Source organism: Nansenia antarctica, assembly GCF_963989245.1.
Source record: "Nansenia antarctica genome assembly, chromosome: 1".
NCBI lineage: Eukaryota > Metazoa > Chordata > Actinopteri > Argentiniformes > Microstomatidae > Nansenia > Nansenia antarctica.
This window is the reverse complement of record NC_137674.1, coordinates 52098643-52114372: the sequence shown is the minus strand read 5'-3', so window position 1 is coordinate 52114372 and position 15730 is coordinate 52098643.

Genomic DNA, 15730 nt, shown 5'->3' with positions numbered 1-15730 from the left:
AACACAACAAGCAGGAGATACTGGTGGCCTTCTACCGCGGCGCAGTGGAGAGCATCCTCACCTACGGCATCTGCAACTGGTTCTCCAGCTGCACAACAGCGGAGAGAAATGCGCTACAGAGAGTAGTGAGAACAGCACAGAAGATCACCGGCGCCCCCCTCCCCTCTCTGGAAGAGCTGTACAACACACGCTGTCTCAGGAAGGCCTCAAAGATCTCCAGGGACCCGACCCACCCTGGGCACGTACACTTTACCAGGCTGCCCTCGAAAAGGAGGTTCAGGACCCTGGCCGCTAAGACAAACAGACTGAAGAACTGCTTCTACCACAGGGCCGTCCAGGCCCTGAACACAGCAAAGACCTAAGTTCTGGGCCCTGGACAGTCTGGACGGATTGTATGGCAGCTGCTGGACTGAAAAAATCAGGTGTAGTGCTGAGGCACAAACATGTACATTTCAAGCCTGCAAACTGTGACACTTTAAATAACGTGAAAAAATACTATTGTGCAATATGACAACCCTAGTTGACTATCTGTGCAGTATAGTACAGTGGATTGTGTACATAGCCTTTATTTATGTAAACCAGCTCCTTACCTTCTTGTGATTTTTTCTTTTTCTAAAAGTGTTTTTTTTCCCTTTCCTAACACCAGGGGAGCCACCCCTCCTAAATTTCGTTGTTTGGTACCTGTACTGTAGCAATGACAATAAAGTCCATTCATTCATTCATTCATTCATTCATTCATTCATTCATTCATTCATATAAAATCAGTACAGGAAAATAGAATATCATAACAGCAGGTACAAAATGGTTGTTAGCACATAGGTAAAAATAAGCAATCTACAGGCGGTTTGAACCACAAGTCTTTCTTCCAGTCAGGAGCCCCTTCTGTATTACGTCATAGTACAATAAGCGTGACGTCATAAGCGTTTTGAAACACCGTATTTCTGTACTACAAGAGGACTCGTGCCTTACAACGCACAACTCCTGTTGGGTCACTGTGTTGTTATTAGTATGTTTGATTAATGAATAAATTCATAAAGACAGTTGACAGGGATAGACTGATTCGTTTCAGCGATAGTCTTTCCTTGCAACTTCTCCTCCCATCCTTCCCTTGAATTAAGTGACATGTTAAATTTTAAATTTTAATTAAATTTTTTTATTTAACCTTTATTTAACCAGGCAGGCCAATAAGAACTAATTCTTATTTGCATTGGCGGCCTGGCAAAAGACAAAAGCCTCTTGGGGGGAGGGGCTGAAAAGAAATCAGGTTATAGGTTTGATTTGATTTGATTAGATTTTTGCGCACATATCATCAGTGTAAATGTACCCAATTATAGCCATAGGCTAATTTCCGTTGGTGGTCCCCCTGCCAGAAGGAACAGGGCTACATTTCCTAATGGAGAAAAAAAGGGTTATGGGGTAAAATAAACACATCATATAGATACAGTCATGATTAATATAAACACAAAAATACAGTAGCTAAAATAAAATCAGATGGCATCTAACCTAAGGCATCTAGCCTAACATGCATCACAATAGGTCATATGACTACACAACAAGCCCTAACCTGCCTAATCTAACTGATCCCTAGTCTAGCAGGGTTAGAGGTGTGTGCAAGTTTGGTTTTGCTCCAACTCAGCTGGGTTTTAAAGGAGCTGTATGTGGGACATACTCTAACCAGCTAGGGTAGGCTGTTCCATAGACCGCTTCCCCATGTTAAAAACAAAGAACACACACGACAGACAGCAGCACATATCCAAGCATTTCCAGCACAGTTAAAAGATAGAAACATGCATACATCTCCACACCTCCTCCACTTACAGTCACAGCATCAAGTTAAAGGGACAGCGTCACACATCCACATAAACCAGCACAACATTAAGCACAACAGAAAAGTACACTCACAGCATTAAAAAAGCATACATACAGTATGCACATTTGGGCAGACACAGGAAAGTCAACAGGCATGCATGGGACAGACAGTAAGCAGCCAGAAAGGTTTGGAAAAACACTAGAGGGTTGAAAAACATTTGCATGTGTCAGTGAGAATGTCCATGCTAGAGTCCTTAAAAGCTGATTTGGAAATAAGAGTGTCCAGTTTGAGTGTTTTCTGTAAATTCTTCCAGTCGTTGGCTGCAGCAGCCCTGAACGAAGATTTACCTTGTGCAATGTTTGTTTTGGGAATTTTTAGGAGAATATGGTGAGCAGACCGGGTGTTGTGGGTAGGAGAAGTAATTTGCAGCAAGTGACACAGGTAGGGGGGGAACAGACCAAGGAGGGTTTTGTAGATGAGCGTGAGCCAGTGGATATTGTGACAGGTGTGCAGGGATGGCCAGTTGACAGAGGAGTAAAGAGTGCAGTGGTGTGTTTTGAAAGGGGTGTTAGTGGCAAACCGGAGAGCAGAGTGGTAGAGAACATCCAGCTTTTTGAGTGCGCCCTTGCATGCTGTCCTATATACGACGTCCCCATAGTCTAACATGGGGAGGATTGTCATTTGGACTAGAGTTATTTTAGCAGAGTGAGTGAAGGTGGAATGCATTCTATACAGAAAACCAAGTTTAGATTTTACCTTAGATTGTACCTTAGATCTGTGCCAGATACCTAAATATTTATATTCAGTGACCTGGTCTAGGACAGCCCCATCAAGGGTGGTGATATAAGGGCCTGGTGGGGGTACAGCAGAGCCCTTCCTCCCGAACACCATGACCTTGGTCTTGCTGGTGTTAAGCAGGAGGTTTTGGGAGAAGGCCTGCTGGACCTTGCGGAAACTATCTTGGAGTGATGCCAGTACTATGTCTGGGGAGGGGCCAACTGCATAAAGGACTGTGTCATCAGCGTAGAGATGGATAGATGAATCTATAACAGAGCAGGCAATATCATTTATGTAAATGAGAAAAAAGAGTGGGAGCTAAGATTGAGTCCTGGGGTACACCTTTAGTGACAGGGAGGGGCTGTGAGAGAAGGTCCTCAGATTTCACCTGTTGCACCCTGTCAGTGAGGTCGTTTGAGAACCACGTCAGTGAGTGCCCCGAGACCCCAATGCTGCCTAGCCTGGCAGCAAGGATGTCGTGGTCGACAATGTCAAAGGCCTTAGCTAGATCAATAAAGATTGCAGCACAATGTTGTTTGGAGTCTAGAGCAGATGTAATGTCATTCAGGACTTTCAGGGTTGCAGTGACACAGCCATAACCAGAACAAAAACCAGATTGAACATCAGAGAGAACATTATGAGCATCCAGGTATCCAGTAAGTTGCTTATTTACAAGTTTCGCCAGTACTTTTGATAAACACGGCAGTATAGAGATGGGCCTGTAACAGTTAGGATCAGCCTGATCTCCTCCCTTGAACATAGGACGCACTACCGCTGCTTTCCATGCTTGTGGGATTTCAGCTGTGTGAAAGGACAGGTTAAAAAGGTCTGCAAGAGGAGCTGCTATGATGGGGGCCGCAGTCTTAAAAGGGTCCAGCTCATCAGACCCAGCTGGCTTTTTGGAGTCTAGCCTAAGCAGCTCATCCAAGACCTCATGCTCCAAGACAGCCTGTAAGGTGAAGCTATGTAATGGGGCTGGGGGCCTGGCTTGAAAATAAATCCAGACTTTATAAAGTGCTGGTTAAAAATGTCGGCCATCCGCACCTTATCCGAGACAATGATGTTGTCCACGTTGAGTGACTGAGGCAGCTGAGTGGGGGGTTTATTTTCAAGCTCTCTCACGATTTTCCAGAATATTTTGGGGTCAGAACCACAGAGGGCGAATTTTTCGTTGAAATAGCTGACTTTGGTTTTTCAAACAGCTTGCAAGGCCTTATTCCTAAATTGCCTAAACGACAGCCAGTCAGTAGGGGATCTAGACAGGCGCGCCTTGCTCCTCCAACAAAAGTTTTTTTGTTGGAGGAGCACTGTAAGCTCACGGTCAAACCAGGGGCTGAGGCGATTTTTTATTCTTATTTTTTTTACAGGAGCATGCCTGTGGACGATAGTATTGAACAAATCATAAAACAAGGTCCATGCATCGTTCACAGAGGGGATCAGGCTGATTCTAAACCATTTCACATTGGCCAGGTCATGGAGAAAGGCTTGAGCATTGACATTTTTTAGCATTCGTTTATGACTAATCAAAACCGGTTGTTTGACAGAGCAGTTAGTTCTAACACAGGCAATGAAACAGTGGGCGCTGATATCGTTGCAGAACACACCAGACCGGTACATATGTGGGGAGTTTGTGAGGATGATATCAATTAAAGTGGCCTTTTCAGGATTTTGGGAGTCATACCTGGTAGGGCAGGATATGATTTGCTGGAGATTTAGGGGGTCAAATTGCTGTAGCACTTTGTCAGGTGGCTTGAGCATGTCCCAGTTAAGATCGCCTAGTAGAACAAGCTCTGATCTGGTAAAGGGGGCCAAGGCGCTGCTTAATTGGTGCCCTATTGGCTGCCCTTCCAATGGTCTAAACTGGACCATGTCTGCCCATAGTTGAAACATTACTGGGATTTTCTCGCACAACCATCTCTAGTATTTACAGAGAATGGTCAGAAAAAGACAAAAATATCCAGTTCTCTGGGCGAACATGGTGGTGGTGTAATGGTGTGGGGGTGGGGTGTGGTGGTGGTGTGATGGTGTGGGGGATATTTTCTTGGCACAAATCTGCAGCAATTGTGTGATGCCAATATGGACCAAAATCTCAGAGGAATGTTTTCAGCACCTTGTTGAATCTATGCCACGAAGAATTAAGGCAGTTCTGAAGGCAAAAGAGGGGGTCCAACCCGGTAATAGCAAGGTGTACCGGTGCAAGTGGCTGGTGAGTGTATGTTAGTGCAAATAACTAATTTGACTACTATTGATTTGATAAAGATGTATAATGTATATAAAAATGTCGAGCCCTGGTATAGAGTGTTCTCCAGTGCCTTTTGTCCGCTATATGGTGGTGGTAAGTTGAAGTTTGTGGTGTCACAGCAAAAAAAAGCGCCAATTTTTCAGCACCGGATCTCCTACAATCCTAAATCTGCCCCTGGCCTAGACTACATAATGTTAATCTGAATTAATCAAGGATGAAGACTATTTCACCATACATGACGCATCATAGCTCTTTGCTCGCTGATGGGGTCCCATGTTGTGCAGTAGGTGCCCTTTTTTTCTTTTTGCCCCTTCTCTTCAAACAGCCTGAGTCCGCCACTGTTCTAGAGCACATGCTGGTGCTGATGGAGGACGATAACAACCAGCCACCGACAGTGAGTAACTATTTGATAGCTTGATGTTAAGAACTAATGGATCAAACTGTTTGGGGATAGATTTTGCTAGGGCAATAGAGCACTGCAGCTGTACTTTGGAAAGGTTGCCCCCCCCACCCTTAGAAGACCTATCCTGCCTAAACAGATTGTAGCCTGGCAGGTGTACTTCAGGATAGGAAATTGACTTTCTTAACCAAGACTCAGTGATTACTAGTACCTCAGGACTGGAACCGTTTACCCAGACTGACAACTGATCTATTTTAGGAATTAAACTCCTTGCATTGATGTGCAGGAGACCCATGTTCTTTTGGGCACAGAAATCACCAAAACAGAGATCATTTGTAATCAAACCAGTAAGGGTATTGGGGAGAGCAACATTTGAGGGAACGAATTACTAAACAGAGGGAACGGATTACTAAACCGAGGGAACGAATTACTAAACAGATTCACACATCAAATATTTTTGGAATGTGAAGAAATATATTTTTCTACCATGTGACCCCAGGGGGGCTCCGTAAGAAAAAGGCGTCAAAAGTGTTACTTTATCAGAGAATAATGGTGCGTTCGGCAGATGTAGGGAACTCTGAGATACGAATTCCCTAGTGGGAAATAACCACCCAATTTGGACACAAGTCAGAGTTTGTGGGAAACTCGGACCAGTATGAAGATACGTGTTGTGACGTTCCACTGTAATCCCCAACCTTCTTGTGAGAAGACAGACGCTGATTTAGACAGTAATGGTAAAACAAACAATTAAAATAAAAGGGTAAAAGGATAATTAGAAACTCCCCACACCTGTGCTAATTAACCTCACCCTGGCTCCCATCCCTCCACAGTCGAGGCCAAAACCACCCCCCAGTAGAACACCCCACTACCACCCCACCCCCTGACACACACACACACACACACACAACCAACCCCTACTACCACACTAACATGTTAATTCACAGGCTGATGAAACCATTTCCTGTCCATGTCATCTAGGTAGTTAGAGGTGTGGCACAGACTGTCAATAAAACCATTTGACCATGGAGACCAGGGAGAAGTGTGTTTTAAGTCAGAGTGAGTTATCTACCTTTGTATTACAGCTTAGATTAGCCAGGATAGAGCTCCTCTGCCCCCAGCTGTGTATCCATGAAGAGTGATGTCACTGGATCCTCTGTTCGTTTAAGATTTTTACAGTGAGCAACGGTAACATCACATCCTCCCCTTTAAAGCTGTAAAGGAATCCCTGCCGCACCAGGCATGATTAGAACCATCATTACACATCTATGTATGGATGGACAATCTGGTTACACTTTCAGTTCTAATAATGTTCATGGAACACAGCACACCTATGCAGAAGATTTGACCAGTTTTTCTGAACAAGGAAAACCTAGTCAACAAAGTTAGACGAATCCTACTTGCAGTCACGCTAGTCTGGTTGTCATGTCAATCCTACATCTGTCTAGTACATGTCCATTCCCAAAACCTAGTTGCTAACCTTAAGTGAGCCCTGCTTTATAAAACCTAGTAGCTTATGTTAAGTGAGCCCTGCTTTCTAAAAACTTAGACAGATGCAGCCAAACATTTGTTTGCTTTGAAAGGATGAACAAATCAATTAAGTGGAAATGACAAAACATCAAGTGCAAAATGCTTTTGGATTTAGTCAATGTTTAGACAAGGGGTTGCTAAGAACACATATAAATACTGAAGATGGGATCAGTTTAATATTCTTCCTCATCTTCACAACCGTCACCAGAGTCCAGCCCCACCTCCTCAGTCCTTCTCCAGGGCAGCCATGTCTTCTCTGGCCTCAGAGAACTCACCCTCCTCCATGCCCTCTCCCACATACCAGTGTACGAAGGCCCTCTACATCAGGTCAAACTTGTGGTCCAGTCTTGCCCAAGCCTCCGCTATGGCAGTGGTGTTGCTCAACATGCACACAGCCCTCTGCACCTTGGCCAGGTCTCCCCCTGCGAACCACCGTCGGGGGCTGGTAGTTGATGCCCACCTTGAACCCAGTGGGGCACCAGTCCACAAACTGGATGGAGCGTTTGTTCTTTACGGCAGCGATGGAGGCATTGACATCCTTGGGCACCCCGTCACCACGGTAAAGCAGGCAGCACGCCATGTACTTGCCCCGCCTGGGATCGCACTTCACCATCTGGTTGGCTGGCTCAAAGCAGGCGTTGGTGATCTCAGGGACAGACAGCTGCTCATGGTAGGCCTTTTCTGCAGAGATGATGCGTGCGTGATGCGTGATGGAGCGTAAGTTACCAAGGGGAAGTGGATACGGGGATAAGGCACCAGGTTAGTCTGGAATTCAGTCAGGTCTACGTTCAGCGCTCCGTCAAAACGCAGGGAGGCGGTGATTGAGGAGACAATCTGGGCGATGAGGCGGTTGAGGTTTACATAAGACGGCCGGTCTACTCCAAGGTTACGCGTGCAGATGTCAAAGATGGCCTCGTTGTCCACCATGAAAGAGCAGTCAGAGTGCTCCAGGGTGGTGTGGGTGGTCAGGATGGAGTTGTAGGGCTCCACCACTGCTGTGGACACCTGGGGAGCTGGATAGACTGAACTCCAGCTTGGACTTCTTCCCATAGTCCACAGACAGGCTCTCTATCAAGAGAGAAGCAATGCCAGAGCCCGTCCCACCACCAAAGCTGCGGAAGAGGAGGAACCCTTGCAGTCCGGTGCACTGGTCAGCCTGAAAACAAAACAGTCACCCAAATGTTCAACATCAAGACTTGAGTCCTTGCAGAGATGGCACAGGAAAAGCCATAGAACATGGACTAGGAATAATTATAAATGTACCGCATCACTTTTGTGGAGCCTTACCATTTTACGTATTCTGTCCATCACAGGCTCCACAATCTCTTTGCCGATGGTGTAATGGCCACGGGCGTAGTTGTTGGCAACATCCTCCTTGCCACTGATGAGCTGTTCAGGGTGATACAGCTGACGGTAGGGTCCATTCCGGATCTCATCTAGAGAAGCAGTCACATTAAAATGCATGCAGAAGTGCAAGCTGCCCACCGGGGACTGGGATCGAATCCCGGTCTCGCCAGATCCGGATATGGCCGGGGCCCACAGGGAGCGGCATATTGAGCGGCCGCTCCCAAGGGGGGTATAGGACTATTTCCGGACAAGGATCCGTCGCGCAACACCGCCCCCGGGGTGCCGGAATAACAGTGTTGGGCTCGAGGAGCCAGACAGCTAGTCTGCCTGGCTATCTCCTCTGAGGCTGCCGGCCACGGGGTCGTGCGGCGGATCCTACGCAATAGGCAGGGGATAATTGGATACTAGGTTGGGTGGAATTGGATACTAAATTGGGTGAAAAAGGGATAAAATCTGAAGAAAAAAATGAGGCAAAAATAATAATAATGCATGCAGAAAATGAACCAAGGCAACTAGTCATTGGAGTACCACACAAGATAAATTAGGCTTCACATGCTACCAAGGCATAGAGACTAAATGTAATGTAGTCGGTACTATGAACCATCTACCAGTGTAGAGCAAACTTGCACCTCCTTACCAACAACTGTAGGCTCCAGATCAATGAAAACAGCCCTGGGAACATACTTTCCACTCCCAGTCTCAATAAAGAAGGTTCCAAATGACGAGTCAGCCAAAGCAACAGCACCAGAGTCCAGCAGAACTGTCCCATTTGGCTGGATACCATGCTCCAGGCAATATAACTCCCAACATGCATTGCCCATCTGGACACCTGCTTGGCCGACGTGTACAGAGATGCACTCCCTCTGTTAAGAAAAACCCTTAATCTTAGACCAAGAAATCAAATCATTGTCATACTGTACAAGCTACCTTTTATCCAAAGTGTGTACTGTTAGTGCAAATTATCAATAAAGGCAGCCTGTTTCGTTTCAAGATGTATAAGAAAAGATATTTAATATTCTACTGCAGAAGGAGGAAGTTTACAGGTTCGTCAGACGCATCTGAAGATTAAAAGTTCCTCGTAAAGTCTCGATCATTCATTTCATCTCAGTATTTATGCCCTCAGGTAACAAGTCCGCCCTCGGTTGAGTTCTAAACCAATCATTAACAAGGGGTGTGGATCTGTACATGAGGAAGATGATGGGATGAAGGTTAGGGGGGAAACTGACCCTCCCTTCCTTACAGTATTACAAAAGTGAGGAGTGGGACCGTAGGGTGAACAATGCCGGGCAATCACTCTGGTGTGACTCAGCATTGTTCTGGCTTTCTAGGGTCGGATACAGACAAAAGGGTAATTGCATATATTCAAATGTATGGAGAAAAACAGGTTTCATTGTGAGCTTACAACAGGAAATCAGTTTCTATAGGTTTCACTAGACATTCAATTTACTGTTGTGTTTGAACCTTAAATGTAGAAAAATGTCTAGTTGCATATAATAATTTTCTCTTACAGTACCAACACAGCTAAGTCAGGAAAGGTGGGGCTCACCACATCAAACTCAATTAATTGAAGATGACCCAAATACTCTGTTAGTGTGCACACAACTTCAGTGCTATAAATGCACCAGTTCAAGGAGGTATGCTTACCATATTTCAGCAGTTGGGAATGAATGTGCAGCTGGGAAATGAATTATTGTTAAAACCCTGAAAGAGTTTCACAAATATGCCACGTAAATCAGGTCAACACACGAGGTCAACACACATGTTTACAATAATTCACTTGCGTTAGTGAAAGCAGCATAGCCTACTTGCTTTCACTACTCTACAACACAGAAATTCCTCCTTACTTACCTTGAACACAGCAATGCCTTCTGAGTAAATTAGGCTGATTATATAGGGCCTTCACCTGCCCTCAATGCTGCAGTGGGTGTGGCATTAATAACCTCAACAATCAAGTGCAGTGGGTGTGGCATTCATAACCTCAACAATCAAGTGCAGTGGGTGTGGCATTCATAACCTCAACAATCAAGTGCAGTGGGTGTGGCATTCAATTGAACTTCACTTTTGTGATACTGAGGCCAGATGAGTGCTGAGGAAATTGCACATCACTTTGTATATGATTACAATTGATCCTTGCTGTGACTTTCAGTTTAAGAAATCAGTTATTCCAAATCCTTTTAATATCTCTAACCCAATGACACTTCACATGCTAAAAATATCTCATAGAATGAATCTCATGTAATTCCATCTCATTTCATTGCACTATGAACCATTTGGGGCAGCTTGTGATTAAATATATTAAAGGATTACAATGGTATCTTCTTCTACTAATCCAATAAATGTCTTTCTCCCTCTCTCTACTATTGTCATGCCAGGCCACATATTGATCAACAGATCCCATTCAACTGCAGTGCACGATGTTTGTGGTGTTCTGATACGCCACATCCAAGTGCTGCTGGCCGCGATGACCTTGCTGTACCCTCACAGATACAGGGCCGTAAATCTGAACCAGATGGATTTATATTGTCCTTATGTGACATCTTGTATCATAACACCTAAAAAAAACTGTAAAAGCTAGCCAAACCTTTGAAGCTACCCCTCCCTCTTGGTTACCGTGCTAGCATGACCTCACCTGCTCCCAGCATGCACCTGGCCTCCACTGCCCGGTTCCCCTTCAGGCCCATGTCTGAGGTGGTTGAAGGGGAGGTGTTTCTCACAGGACTGCCTTGGATGGATCTCACTACCTCTCTACTGTACACATTCATTAACTTCAGAGCATACTATACAGTATACTACATTCATTGAGGTTAGTTGTAGATATTTCGTCAGCAGGCTAAAAATCATATTCCTTATACTACTTTTACTTTTTTACTTCTGTGGTATATTTTAAGTTACATGAAACACACACATACCATGAATTTGTATAAGGCTTTGTAATATTTACATTTACATTGTTGGCATTTGGCAGACGCCTTGTCCCAAGGCAACTTTCTTGTAAATACTTGCAATACTTGCCTGACCGCTCCCTTTCTCTGAAACAAGGGGGTCTTACGACAGACCACATGGTCAAACACACACACACACACAGGCACGCACACGCACGCGCACACACATACACACACACACAGAGGTTGAGGAACGATCGATCAGCTCCTTATTAGGGCAAAGGCTGAGGAGGAAGGGGTTGGCTCAAAGGTGAGCTGGGGAGGTATAAAACTTGAAGAGACAGAAGGATCATTCTCTTTGTCCTCGGAAACCCCCACCGTGATGCCTTGTGTGATGACCTGATCCTGTGATGACCTGATTGCTGACTTTTTTGAATAAACAGTCTTAATCTTTGCTCAGAGCTTTTCCTCATTTTTGACAATCATCAGAAGACGAAAATATACAACATACGTGGCGAGCCAGCCAGGAGAATACATAGCTTTGGATGACCTGCCGTTTTTCAAACCCTTCATTTCAAAACGAGGTGAGTCTCGAGGGATTTCCCCCCCCCCCCTCTCCGTTGAATTTCCGCTAGGCCTGGCGGAGGAAGCGTGTGCAAAACACTGGCTGTGACTCTCTAAGCTATATTCAAAAGAATCTTGATGTGTTGAAGTATAATATCTTTAAGGATTGGGTGGGGCTGGACATTTAGCCGGGTTAAGAAGCCCGTATTTGTAAATATACGATTTGATTTGTAAGGTATTGAGTGATTTGATTTATATGGTATTATGGAATATCGTGTATGTGTGTAAAATTCGGTATTAGAGGAGGACGTACTCTAATAGTGTCTATATGGAAAAGTGTAGACTGCCAGAAACAAACTGATAAAGGCATTTTGAAGTGGACTGGTATATTATTGATTGTAAGTGTATTAGATCAGAAAAGAGTCTGATGTGTGTAAAATTGTGTTTAGGGAATGAGTATTCCTTCCTAATTTGATAAAGTGTAAGTAGACTGTGAAGTCTGTTTTTTAAGAAAGAGCATTATTGTAGCAGACTCTTCAGAACTGTGGCCAGAAGTGTGTCTTAGACGCCATTGTCCTTTGTCACGCTCAGGCACGCGCAGATACGCGGGCACAAAGAGGCCTTTAGATATCTCTGTGAAGAGACTGTGTAAAAAGCATATACATTGTATGAGTATTTGAATGAGAATTGGTTTGGTAACTAATAGTTAACTGCATTGAAAGATAATCTTGAAATTGTTGTGTCGTGGAGAATGTAATTTGTTTGTGAAAACAAAGTTGTGTTAAGTTATTGATTAAAGCGAAAACAGAGGGCGCGGTTTTCCCCAGAGGTTAGACAAAGGGTTGTTAAATTGACCCCCCTGCTTTCTGCCCTCTGGCCTTTAGGCTTCAGACACACAGGGAAGCTGAATTTGATCGATTATATTACTCATCTCATAAGATAAGGTTAAATCCATTCACATAGACTGTAGTAATATAAAGATATAAAGATAGTGAATTGATCATTGGGGTATTTTAAAGTAGTTTAAAGATATTTGTTAGGATTCATTCACGAGCCCCTAGTAGAAGTGCGCGCATGTGTAACACACACGGAGACGCGCGCAGGCACATTTCACACACACAGAGAGCACGCGAAGCGAATAGGCCATTCGTTACCCTCAATAAAACGGCTCTGTGACTCTCTGTCTGCCTGCTTGCATAAAATGAAAGGGATCTATAGAGATCGTTCGTGACTGATGTTTGTAAATGACTGTTGAAATATTACATTACTTGTTTAAATACTAATTAGTCGAATTAATTATTCAGATCATTTCATTGTCTGTTTCACAAAACAATTGATTGATTCCACAGGTTTGGTCAAATGTCTGTGACTGTCTAATGAAAACCATTCTGAATAATCATCATTTTGTTTAATATTTTGATAGCAGATAATTGACTCCACAGGTTTTAAATCAATGTATATGATTATATAATGAATAATTCTAACTAATCGTTCATTCCTTTCAATTAATAGTTGATTTATTTACAGATTGTAATTAATATTTGTAAGTTACTTTTCAGCATATTGTGATCACTGAAGCATTGTGTTTGATAGGAGAAAAATAATAGGTTGTGACTTGAGATCACGACAGGGTGTTTTGAAGCAATCGATACCCAAGTCGGTTGCTTGGCGCCATCTGCTGGCCGAAACACGACAAGACATTTTTTTAAAACATTGGCTCTTCGATTTCTTTACAGGTTATAATTAATATTTGTAATTTACATCTTTTATTTTAGTTAGGTCATGTCCACAGCTTTTGATTAGGAATAACAGAATAGTTTGTATTGATAATTAAGCAGTAAAAGGGTTTTTGTAAATCAGTGAATACTTAGGTGTTGACCAGCCTTTGTGATTTAATAATTGTGTTGACCAGAACTGTAATTAGTATTGAATGAGTAATTAAGTGACACATATTCATAAACAATTAGGAAACACATTTAAGTATAAAGTACTTACACAGATATTAGATTTAAGTTAATACTGCACTGACATACACAAGAGGCAAATCTGTTATTCTGAGTTGTAGGGTTCTGTGGGGGCGGTTAATACAGTTAAATTGGACTAGCATTTGTTTAGCAAACAAGGCAATAGGAAGGTGGGTAAGAAGAGTACACCTTATCTAATATAGAATATTGTCAGCATATTGAGCGGTAGAATGGGGTCAAATTCAACGAAGGTGTTAAAAGATATTAGTGAACATAGTGGAATATTGGCTACTTTATCCCCTATGGCTGTAGTGGAAAAAATGAATCCTCTTGTTAGGGAAATTAGCAAAATGTCTACGAAATGGAATAGCCGTTGGGCATACATTGAACAGCCGTGGCCGAAAGAGGGCAGCCTTAATTTACAAATAATTGCAACATTGGAAATACTTATCAATGTGCACAAGGCACATCAAAGAGGAAAGATTAGATCAGAGAAACGCAAGTTAGAGTTAGCTATTTTAGATCTATTTAAGGTAGAGGGACAGAAAATAGCTCAGATGGAACCGGAAAAGAAAAATGAATTGGCCAGAACACTGGAACAGAAATTGAACATTCCATTCACAAACATGTGTCCAGTCTCCAGTCCCCCTCCATATGCTAAGGCACTGGAGGACCATTCCCAGAAGAAGAAGAAGGAGCCAAGGGGAAAAGGGGACGACAGGAGTGACGAGGAAGATGACAGCGAAGATGGCAGTGAAGACTCAAGTGATGACGACAATGCAGATGGAGGCTACAACGCTCAGGTCAGGAAGATGATAGCCACAGCCGAAAAGAAAGGTGGGAGAAGACGCCGGGAGAAAGCGGAAAGAGAGGGAGAAAGACACCACAGACGGCTGAAGGAGCAACGAGAAAGAGAGGAAGAGGAAGATTGTCATCGAATGTCATCAAATACATTAAAGAACTGTCCAGTGCTGATTCGGGGTAACAAGATGGAATATCATCCTTGGAATCATACAGATCTGTCTGAAGTGATAGAGAAACTCCCCGTTCTCCAAGATGGTGGACACCCATGGACGACGGAAGTCGATGTGAGACTGACAGGAACGCAAGCCGCAATGGGAGACCTGAAAAGACTCTTAGCTTTTATTGCAGGATTGGATACAATGCAGGAAATATTGATGAAGGCAGGACTTCATAGATATATCAATACATCAGTTTATGATCCAGAGCTCTTCGCAGCAAACAGAGGCAGGCTGTGGAAGGCAATCAGAGAGACCTACCCTACTCACATTCACCCAGACAATATCATTGTGAAGCCACTGGGGGGAGATGAGAATCCCAGGGGTTTTGTTGCCCGTGTGCACTCTCAATGGAGAAGTGTGACAGGGAAGGACGCTGAAGATAACCCCTTAGAAAAATCCATAATCAGGGAAAAAATACAAGAAGGGCTTCCTACCCCAGTTAAGGATAAGCTAGCAGAAGTGGTAGGGCTACGACACATGAACAAAGCTGTTTATATAGACCACGTAGCTCATCAAGTTGAGTTATATCGAAAGAATATTCAGATACAGAAAACACAAGACGAAGAGTCACTCAGAATATTGACTCAAGCGCAATTGACTGAAAGCGAGAGGAACATAGAGGGAGTGCAGGCTTTAGCCCCACAGCAACAGCCACCTGGAGTGCAGACTGCTACTTACCAGTCCTACTCACAGGGGCCACAAGGGGGGTATCCTGCTACTTACCAGTCCTACCCACAGGGGCCACAAGGGGGGTATCCATACCCACAAGGGCCACCAGGGGTGCAAGCGGTTCCATACCAGCCATACAACCAGCCTGGCCAAGGACCACCACCAGGGGGATGGACAGCAGCAGGGAAGAAGATGCTAGAACCGTGTTACCAATGCGACCAGAATGGACATCTAGCCTGTACCTGCTACAACAGGCCCCAGGGGGGCGCAGGGGGGAGCCAAGGAGGAGGATATTGGCCTCCTGCTACACCTGCTCCAGGAGTGATGAACCCTTACGGAGGCCCAGCAGCTGGCCTATAGGGGTGCCCGGAAGATCCGAGTGGGAGGTGCCAGCTGGTGGTGACAAAGAAGCCTGAAGACGCCACGCACCTTCCTATGTCTGGAGAATATGTGAAGACAATCGGATTTGAGGGAATTAAACAGCTGATTCCTACAACTGAGCTTGTAGACTTCGAGTACAAGGGAC